We start from the raw sequence: 9,023 nt of genomic DNA on the forward strand, positions 1-9,023 counted from the left end.
ACTGTCTCCTAAAATATTTTTCGTAACCACTTCGTCTATTATTGTAGTTTTAAAAGCTTGTTTCCTTGGGCATGGGAAAAACTACCCATTCTACGGGGACCTCTTCTGGGGCAGAGATGGGCTGCCATGAAAATACCAGAGCCAGGCGGCACAACGAGACGCAGGAGAAATGAATATGTACAGCCGGCCCAAAGCTCTCCAGCCCTTCCCTCAGAGATCCTGCTGCCTCTTCTTTAGAGGGAACAAAACTCTTAAAGCAGCAAAGGTACGAAGGGCTTGTCAGGTTGGGAAGACTGGAGTTTGCTACTGCTTAAGGGCCGGATGCCCTTGGAATCGCTGACATGGGAAAGTGACTCTGTCAAAAGACCAGGCGGCCAGTTTCTCAAAACAGCTTGGGGACAAATTTCCACAGGCTGAGCAGCCAGCTTCTCCAGGGCTCAGCACCCCATATGCAGCTGACGTGCCGAGCTTTTTATTTTGCTGCCTAGATGGGAGCTGCGCTCCTTGGAAAGTCTGACCCCAGTTGAGGCCATTGATCACTTTTCAAAGTCTGGCCCATGGTGGGGCGAGTTCATGCTCTCTCAGCAGCTTCCAGAACAAAGTAGCTGAATTGTACAAGTCAAGGGAAGGTGTTTCTAACAGCTGGCACCTTGAACTCCACTTGCTAAGCAGAGCTGGGGTCTGTCTGCCTCTCCCGTCATTAATAAAGATCCACAGTGGGAATTTGGCCAGTGCTCAGATATTACAGGGCACCATAGAAGAGCCTAGAAAAGTGGATTCTAGGGCTGGTGCAGGAGGCAGAACGGACTACGTTTCACACTCCCATAGCTGTGTTGTCTCTGCAGGGGTGAAAACGCCTCTGTGTCAGTGCACGTGGCTAGCACTCACACCACGGGCCCAGCGGGATTCTTAGCAGTGCCCCAGCACGCTAACAACAAGAGCAATTCATCACAATGTAAAGAGGGGCTGAAACAACAAAAGCCAAAATCTGAATTTTGAACATTCGGAAGGCTGGGAGCAGGGGTTGGCTGGGTGGCTTCCTAAAGGGAGGGGCCATTTGCAACTTTCATGTTCGGTTGGGACTGCGAATGCCCCAAAGTCTGTGCGTGTAACAAGCCGATCTCCCCCACCCCCTTACAATTAAATCTCGGACTTTTGTTACAAAAGAAACCCTCCCCCCACTTTTACGCCAGTGGAACATTCCTCCTCAATCAGCCAATCAGAATTTCACCTGCGAGATCAGCCACTGAGCAAGATGAGCACCCCTTGGAACCTTGGGGAATCCTGGCTGCCCATTGGCTGGTGAGGTAATCCCCTGGTTTATAATGAGAGGACTATTTGCAAAGACCCATCCAATCTGAGAAGGCAAAGGGACGCTTAATATGGCGCATGTGATGGAGGATGTGTGTGAGCTGTAGCTCCGGCCGGGAGCTCGGAGGCGTTCTTGGCTATCCCAGCAAGAAAATGGGAACATCAATGCTACAAGCTTCAGCAAAGTAAATCAATAAAGAGGAGTCCAGACTATGAGTCAAATTCATATTTTTAATACACATCTCACCCAGCAGCAGCCAGGACAGTAAGAACTTACTCAGCCAATAGAGTCTTTCATTCCATAGGGTCCCAGGACACATGACAAACGGATACACAAATTAGACACAGTCTCTGTGTAGCAGCACGCCGCAATGCTACGTAACCCGTGCTTGTAGGCTGCGGGGCTTTTGTCACCCTCCAATGACTAGTCCACATAAAAGACTCAGTCTGCCCCGGCTTCCAGCTGTTGGATTTAGTCTTTGAGCTTAAGCATTAATGCTGTTTATGGTTTGAAATCCCACCAGTGACCCAAGTGGAGTTCATGACAACTATACAACCCCAGAGAAAAGGAAGGGAAGACTAATCCCATAGCCAGTGGAAACCACAGTGGGGATTTTAGGAGGCAGAATGCAACCCCCCCTCCCCCCACTGGATTTGGCTCTGTTTACCTTAGTGCTTTCTGCTCAGAGGGGAGATGCACAGCTTGTCTTACTACTGGCCAAGCGTTTGTTTGTTTGTTTGTTTGTTTTTTGGCTATTTACCAAAAAATGACCCTCCTCTCCCATCAACGCTCTCCACACGCTAGTCACTGTTTTTATTTTGGAAAGGAAACAAATCTTCGAATGGAACCTCTTGCAAATACTGGGCCGTTCTTGTGGCTTTTGTGCTCATCCAACATCACATCTTCTGATCACGCCACCTGTCAGTCAGAGAGAGCTGTTTCAGTGATAGGACATCACATACATTTCCTGCCTCCCTGCCTGGCTAGGAGTATGGGCTCCCCAAAGGCCTGATTTGCAGACATGATTGGCATCCACAACTCCAGGGTTAGTCAGTGCGGGAAAACTTGCCTCACTGAAATCAATGGGCATTTTGCTACTGACATCATTTGGGCCAGGATTCCAGCAATGGGAACTGCAGGTGCTCAGCACCTCTGAGAATCCAGCCCTCAGAGGCATGTACTTGTTGACCAGAATGTTTCAATCAGGCTGTGAAACTTAGACTCTTAAATGCAAAAAACAAATTCCCAAAAGATGCAGATTCAGAGTGACCAAACTGTGTACGAATTTGGGTAGATTTTTCAGTTAAAATAAATTAATTATTCACCCAGCTCAACTCTTCAATCCATATTTAGCCATTTAAAGAAAAGGTGCTGAGGGCCTGCAGATCCCATGGAAGTCCCTGGGAGCGAGAAGTTCTCAGTGCCTATGGAAATCAGACCTCTTTTCCTTGGGGATCTCAAGGCTGGTTTAGGAACCTCACCCGAAGCCCCCAGGTTTGATAATTATAGCCTTTATTTTGATAATACAGCAGTGACCTCCATCGCGTGATGGTTGACATTTAACCATTTATCTAGCTCAGTGGGGAAGGAAGGTCCTCTGGTTAAAGCACTGGACTGCGACTTACGAGACTGCCGTTCTATCCCTGGCTCTGCCCCAGGCTCCCTGTGTGACGCAGCCCAGTCACATCAGCCCTCTGTTCCCCACCTGTGAAATGGGGATAAGGGTCTTTCCTTTCTCCCACCCTTTGTCTGGTTGGTCTCTGGTGTCTGTGGGAGCTTTGGGCCAGAGACGCTCTCTCACTACATGCTTGTGCAGTGACTGGAGTCTAGGGTGACCAGATGTTCTGATTTTATAGGGACAGTCCCGATTTTGGGCTCTTTTTCTTATATAGGCTCCTATTATCCCCCACCCTATCCTGATTTTTCACATTTGCTGTCTGGTCACCCTAGTATCACTGTGACACACCCCACAACAGGCGAACCTAGGTGTTCAGAAAGCAGCGAGAGAATCTAATGCGAGTGATGGGAAGAGGGAAGAACGTTTACTGGTTATTCTCCACTGCACACATTCTACTGCAGGGAGCAGTCGGGCCCTGGCTGTGTGCGGTGTGCATGGGATGATCTAACAGAGGTTTTTCCCCATCTCGGATTTCTGCTACTCTCTGACTCACACTGTGGGCCTAGCCTGCCTATTCCGCCCTCTTCGCCAACAGACAAGAGATAAACCAGCGTATCGGGGAACTTCCATGAAATGTTCTGTGCAGCTCGTCCCCTGGATCCTGTTTCTTTTTAATTATCAGGAAGTTTGGCAGATCCTTTTGTTCTCCTCCTGTTAACCTTCATCCCCATGACCTAAATTATCACACAACATCCTCTGCTCCGCGGAAAGCAGCTACTGCAGTCATAGGTTCCTCCGGGCCATCGGAAGAGAAGGAGATGATAATGAGAGATTTTATGCTTTACCTTGAACTTGTGGGCCAGTGACGGAAATCCCCCTTATTAATTCGACTGATGGGAAGTTGTCATTTACAAATGCCCTGTTCATCGGACACAGGTGGCCGCCGGTCAGGTGTCAACAGGGAGTGGGAAGAGCAGATGCACTAAGAGGGATTCTGCTGAGACTGTATTAACTGCTTGGCTGCTGGGAAACAGAGCCGTGTAAGGCACCGGAGGAGCGAGACCACTTTGCACACGCAGCGTGGCTCGGACATTGCATCGACTGCAATGGCTGCCCGTGGCCGCAACCCTGCAGCTTGCAGGAAGGTCCCTGCAGTATCGAGGACCCAGTCTAGAGCCTAGTGGCCTTCCAATGGGATTTGAACCTGGCCCTTTATTGTTTTTAGAAGGGGGTTTACTGGGCTAGCAGATGTCATGGACGTCTGGCTGGGGTGAGGGGCCATGTGTTTGGGGGACAGGGTGCACCCCAGCTCTCCCCAGGGAATCTTGAAAGAACAGAGAACAAATGATAACAGGGGCCTCAACTCACGGCTGTGTCAATGCTTAACAGGGAGAGGAGGGGCGACCTTGTGGGTAAAGCACAGGCCTGGTACCTAGGAGACCTGGCTGCAGTTCCTGGACTCAGGGCTCACAGACTCTCTGGGTGACCCTGGACAAGTCACTCCGGGCAAGATTTTAAAAAGCAACTAGCAATTTTGAGTGTCCTAATTTTGGGGGGCCCAACTTGAAGGGGCCTCATTTTCAGGAAACACGGAGCCCCTGCATGCTTCCCCCCTCCCAGTTGGGTGCCTAACTCCCATAAGCTGCTCTGGAAATCCCAGCCTAGAGCAGTTCTTTTCCATGGCCTTACTTCGAAGCACAGTTGTGGTGGCGTGAGATGCGCAGCATGAATCTCTTTTGTTAAGTGAGTCGCCTTCCAGGGCTGCCTGACCCCCGGAAGTGGATGAAATCGGTTGGCGGAGCCCTCTGGGATAGGGTCAGGCCAGCGGGATGGCATAATTTCCTGAAAATGAATGCGTACATCATGTTAGCATCTGGGCAGGATGGTTTCTTTGTACTTTCTCTCTTGTTCTTAGTTAATAACTTCTTTGTAGAACGTTGATTTCTGCCTGGATTCCCCCCTTGTATGCAGCGTGACCCCACCCCCGGGCACTGCCCCCTCCTCTATAAGGCCCTACATGCAGCTTCCCAGGGCTGAGGCCACATTGATTAATTGCCCCATCAGGGTAGTTCTCTTTTCCAAGATGAGCTGTTTGGTGCTCATCTCACGCCACGCCTGCCGCTCACGTAGAGCGAGCCCTGAGCCGAAGACCATCACTCAACTTGCACTTGCGATCTGAGGCTACCTCGCTCATTTACACCCTTGGATCCATGTCTCTAATCGGGTTACAGCAGAATTTGGCTTTTGGGCTATTTCTTACTCATCATCGTTTTTCCCTGATCTGCTCCGTGTAGGGAATTAACACAGATTTATTCCTTTCTCCAAGAGTGTATGCACATGTGTGTACATGCATGGCTGCATGAATGATCATGTGTACACACGGGCACTGTGTGTTCATCTGTGTGCGCATGCTAGAGCTGCTAAAAGTACTAAACAAAACTTTTTTGGTCAAAAATGGCTGTTTTTCAAAAATAAGTATTTTTGCAAAAAAAGTTGACAATTGTTTGTTTTCATTTCTTGCAAGATTTTATACAGACATTTTTACTGTCAATATTATCAAAATGGTTTTCGATAGCCAGGTAATCAAACCTGGTTTTCAGTAAATGAAATGTCTTCAAATCGAGACTGGCTGCCTTTCTGGGAGATCTGCTTTAGACAAACACAAGTTATTGGGCTCAGAGCAGGGATAACTGGGGAGTGTCTCTGAGCTGTGCTAGTGGGGGTCAGACCTGATGATCTAATGGCATCTTCTGGCCTGAAAATCTATGAACCTATGAAAAGTTTAGATCAACATTTTAATAAAATATTTCAATATCAAAATTCAACACCTGCCCCCCCCAACCCAACCAACCAAGGTGCATTTTGAACCTTGCAAATAAAAACAAGTTTGAAATTTCAAAACTTTTCACCAATTATTTAAAAAAATGTCAGCCAGCTCTACTGCATAAGTGGTTTACCATATCCCTCTCTGAGCCCTTTCCCTGCCTCTATTCTATAATCCTCTGTACACACACCCTCAGTACATTGCACCGCATCCACAGGTCTTCCTGCTGAGGAGGACAGGATGGGCTCTACCTTGGTTGTTCGTTAGAACCACTTTCCTTACGCAGCCAGAATCTGGGCTCATTGTCTCGTCAGCATGCCCAGCCCTGGGGTAGGAACCCAGCACTCCTGTCCTGCAGTGCAGAGCTGGCCCAGAGCAAGTCGTCCTCTGAAGCCAAACCATTGCTAACACTCTGTGCCGTCTATAGTCCTGGCTGGCTTGTCTTCTGAAGCTTCCAGTCATTCATTTCCCCACCGGACAACAACACAACTGTGACCAATATTAAAAGGGACCTAGTCTGGAGCTGATGGTAATTGAGTCTATGCAGGTTCCGGCAGAGGATTTGGCTTGTGAAGGGTGGTGTGCACTGGGCCAATGATTATTTATATTGTGGCAGTACCCAGTGGCCCCCAGGACCAGGATAGGGCCACATGCGCTTGGTGATGTACAGACTTTCAGGAAGTCCCATTTGCTGAAGAGCTCCCAGCCTACCCAGCAGGGCATGGCCACCACGGCTGCTATATCCATGGACAAAGCCGCTCAGCCCAATGAGCTTCTGGCCTGACCATGAGATTCCCAAGGGGGTCCACTCCGCCCAGCAGGCCAGCTTCCTGCAAATCTCCCCAAGCAGTACGCCTCACTGTCCCCTTGGACTTCCCACCGTCATCTCTCAAAGTGGGCAGGACACAAAGGAGGATGATTAGCGCCGGTGGGAAATCCTGGTGCTCCCATCCCGGGCAAAGTTTTGTGATTTCAGGAATTCTTCCTGTCACGAATGGGGACGAAACATCGAAATGCTAAACACGGCCGAGAACGGAAAAGCCCGAGAAACCTGTCGACTTGGGTCAGTCGGAACATGGAGTTTATATCATTTCAAAGATGTTTCACTGACACTTTGAGCGTTGTTGTTTGAAATGATTTTTGCCGTAAGGCGATTACATTTCTAAACAGAAAAGCTCTTTGAATCGGAAACGCGGAACTTTTCGTTTGGAAAACGTCACAGCGAAGGGGGTTGACAATCTCTAAACTTCTTTTTTCTCTCTCTCAAATGATTCAAGTCAAGAACTTTGTCAGACCCGACCTGTCCCCGCGAGAAGGTTTGATTTTGACAAGTGGATATTTTCCACTCCCCCGCACCCCCCATCAGATCTCATAAAAAAATGCCCAACCGTCTCCGGTGATGATGAGTTAATGGACACGTTTAATTGGCACGGCAGCTAAAGCTGCAGAACCTGCCAGCAGCTGCTCTGCACTAGGGCTCCCCGTGGGAATTGCTGGCTAGCAGAGCTGAGGCCTGGCTGGGTAGCTGAATGCAGACCGGAGCTCCCGAGGAGGGTGCTGGCGGAGGCTGGCTCGTCCCGCTCACATGGCTCAGCATGTGTGGGGGTGGCAGAGAAAGCGCCTTGGGGCATTCGCCCCCCAAGAGCGGCCGGTGGAGCCGGATGGAGGGGACGGGGATGTTGTCATTTCAGGCTGGGATTCAGGAACGTTGAGGCATCTGGAGATGACGGGAAAAGGGGAGTTAATGCTCCACCTCCTCCATGCCCCCATGTCTCCTTCCTTCCTCTGCTCACCCCCCGCCCCTCCCCTCGCACTTCCCCCCGCCATTCCCCCCGCATGCAGGGAAAAGCTGTGTCGGGGAAACAGCTGGTGATTCCAGTCACGGGACTGATTTACATACATTTCCATATGGATTAATTGCTTCCCCCTCCCCATCCCGGCAGTGGGAATCGGAGTCTGCTACCAAGGGGTGGGTGTGTGTGTGGGGGGGGGTGTTCCTGTGGGCCTGGAGAAGGACAAGTCGGGGGGAGCTGAGCTCATTGGCGGGAGCCCTTTGAGGAGGGCCGGGGGGCATTATGGCTGGCTCTGGTGCTGTGCATGAGAAAGGCTGAGAGTGTTTTGCTGGGGACATGGGGTGGGCCCCCGCTTCCATCCTCCCATTTTATTAGTCTCGTGCTCCCAAGGGAATAGATTTACTGAGTGACCTGTCCTCCCCCCGCCCCCCATGCATTGCAGTAAAACCCCCAATAATAAAAGTGAATTTGTACCCGGAATCTTTAGCAAATGAGAAGGACTTCAGGCACCCCTTATACACAGCTGATTGTGGGGTAGGGGGCAATTGGGGGCAACTAGGAGTGGGATTGGGGCCCTCCATCTCTAGGTTGCTGCTGGCCCTGGGTCAGGAGGGTGCTGGATGGCTGGGTGGGGGAGGGGGATGGAGTGTTTAACCCTTTACCTCCTGGCAGTTGGCGCCCGCATGCAGTGAGTTTGCCTGTTCCAAAAGCCTTTGAAATGAAACCCCACAAAATTTTGCTGGGTTTGGGTTCAAGTCCGGTAACAAAACGTAATGAGTTCCAATCAGGCTCTGGCCTGAATCCATTTGGGCCATCACTGGGGAGTCTTGGGTCCCCTTGGACAGAGATGGTTTTGTAACAAGGCTCCAGAACCTCATGACTACACTGAGAGCCATGTCGATGGGTTGGAGCCTCAGCTTTACTGTATGGAAACAAACTCTGCACAGGACTCAGTGGGTGCAAAACTGTCTGTGCAGACACCAATGAGAAATAACCAACCTTTGCTCTTTTCTGGCACCTCCTATGCCAGGACCCCTCAAAACACTTCATGGACTTGAAGGAATTTAGCCTCACAGGTAGGTCGGTTTTATTATCTCCATTTTACAGATGGAGAAACTGAGGCACAAGGAGGGAAGTGACTTGCCCAAAGTAACATACATGGAGGCTAAGGCAGAACACAGGCTGGAATCCAGGTGTCCTGGCCCCTGTGCATATTCTTTAACCATCCACACTATTTGGCCCATATTCTCAGAAAAAGACTAGTGCTTTTGGGTTGCCTTAAAGGGGCCAGATGGTCAGAAAGTGCTGGACATGCACCCTTTGAAAATGAGTATGGGGAGGCCGTATGGCCTAGATCAGTGTTTCCCAAACTTGGGACAGCCGCGATCGGCCGGACCTGCGGACGCGGCAGGTAAACAAACCGGCCTGGCCCGCCAGGGGCTTTCCCTAAACAAGCAGCGCCCCAAGTTTGGGAAA

At 50.2% G+C, this 9,023-nt stretch overlaps 1 long non-coding RNA gene across 1 annotated transcript; it reads right to left on the bottom strand.

The window, feature by feature from the left end:
- Window positions 1-1,974: 1,974 nt before the first annotated feature.
- On the bottom strand, window positions 1,975-8,311 carry LOC123355739. The gene is made up of 3 exons (XR_006575191.1): window positions 8,210-8,311; window positions 4,620-4,772; window positions 1,975-2,230 (listed from the first exon to the last, which is right to left on the bottom strand). It is a non-coding gene; the product is annotated as an uncharacterized LOC123355739 (long non-coding RNA).
- Window positions 8,312-9,023: the final 712 nt, after the last annotated feature.

The sequence above is a fragment of the Mauremys mutica genome, chromosome 24 (genome assembly GCF_020497125.1).
Source record: "Mauremys mutica isolate MM-2020 ecotype Southern chromosome 24, ASM2049712v1, whole genome shotgun sequence".
In the NCBI taxonomy this organism is placed as follows: domain Eukaryota; kingdom Metazoa; phylum Chordata; order Testudines; family Geoemydidae; genus Mauremys; species Mauremys mutica.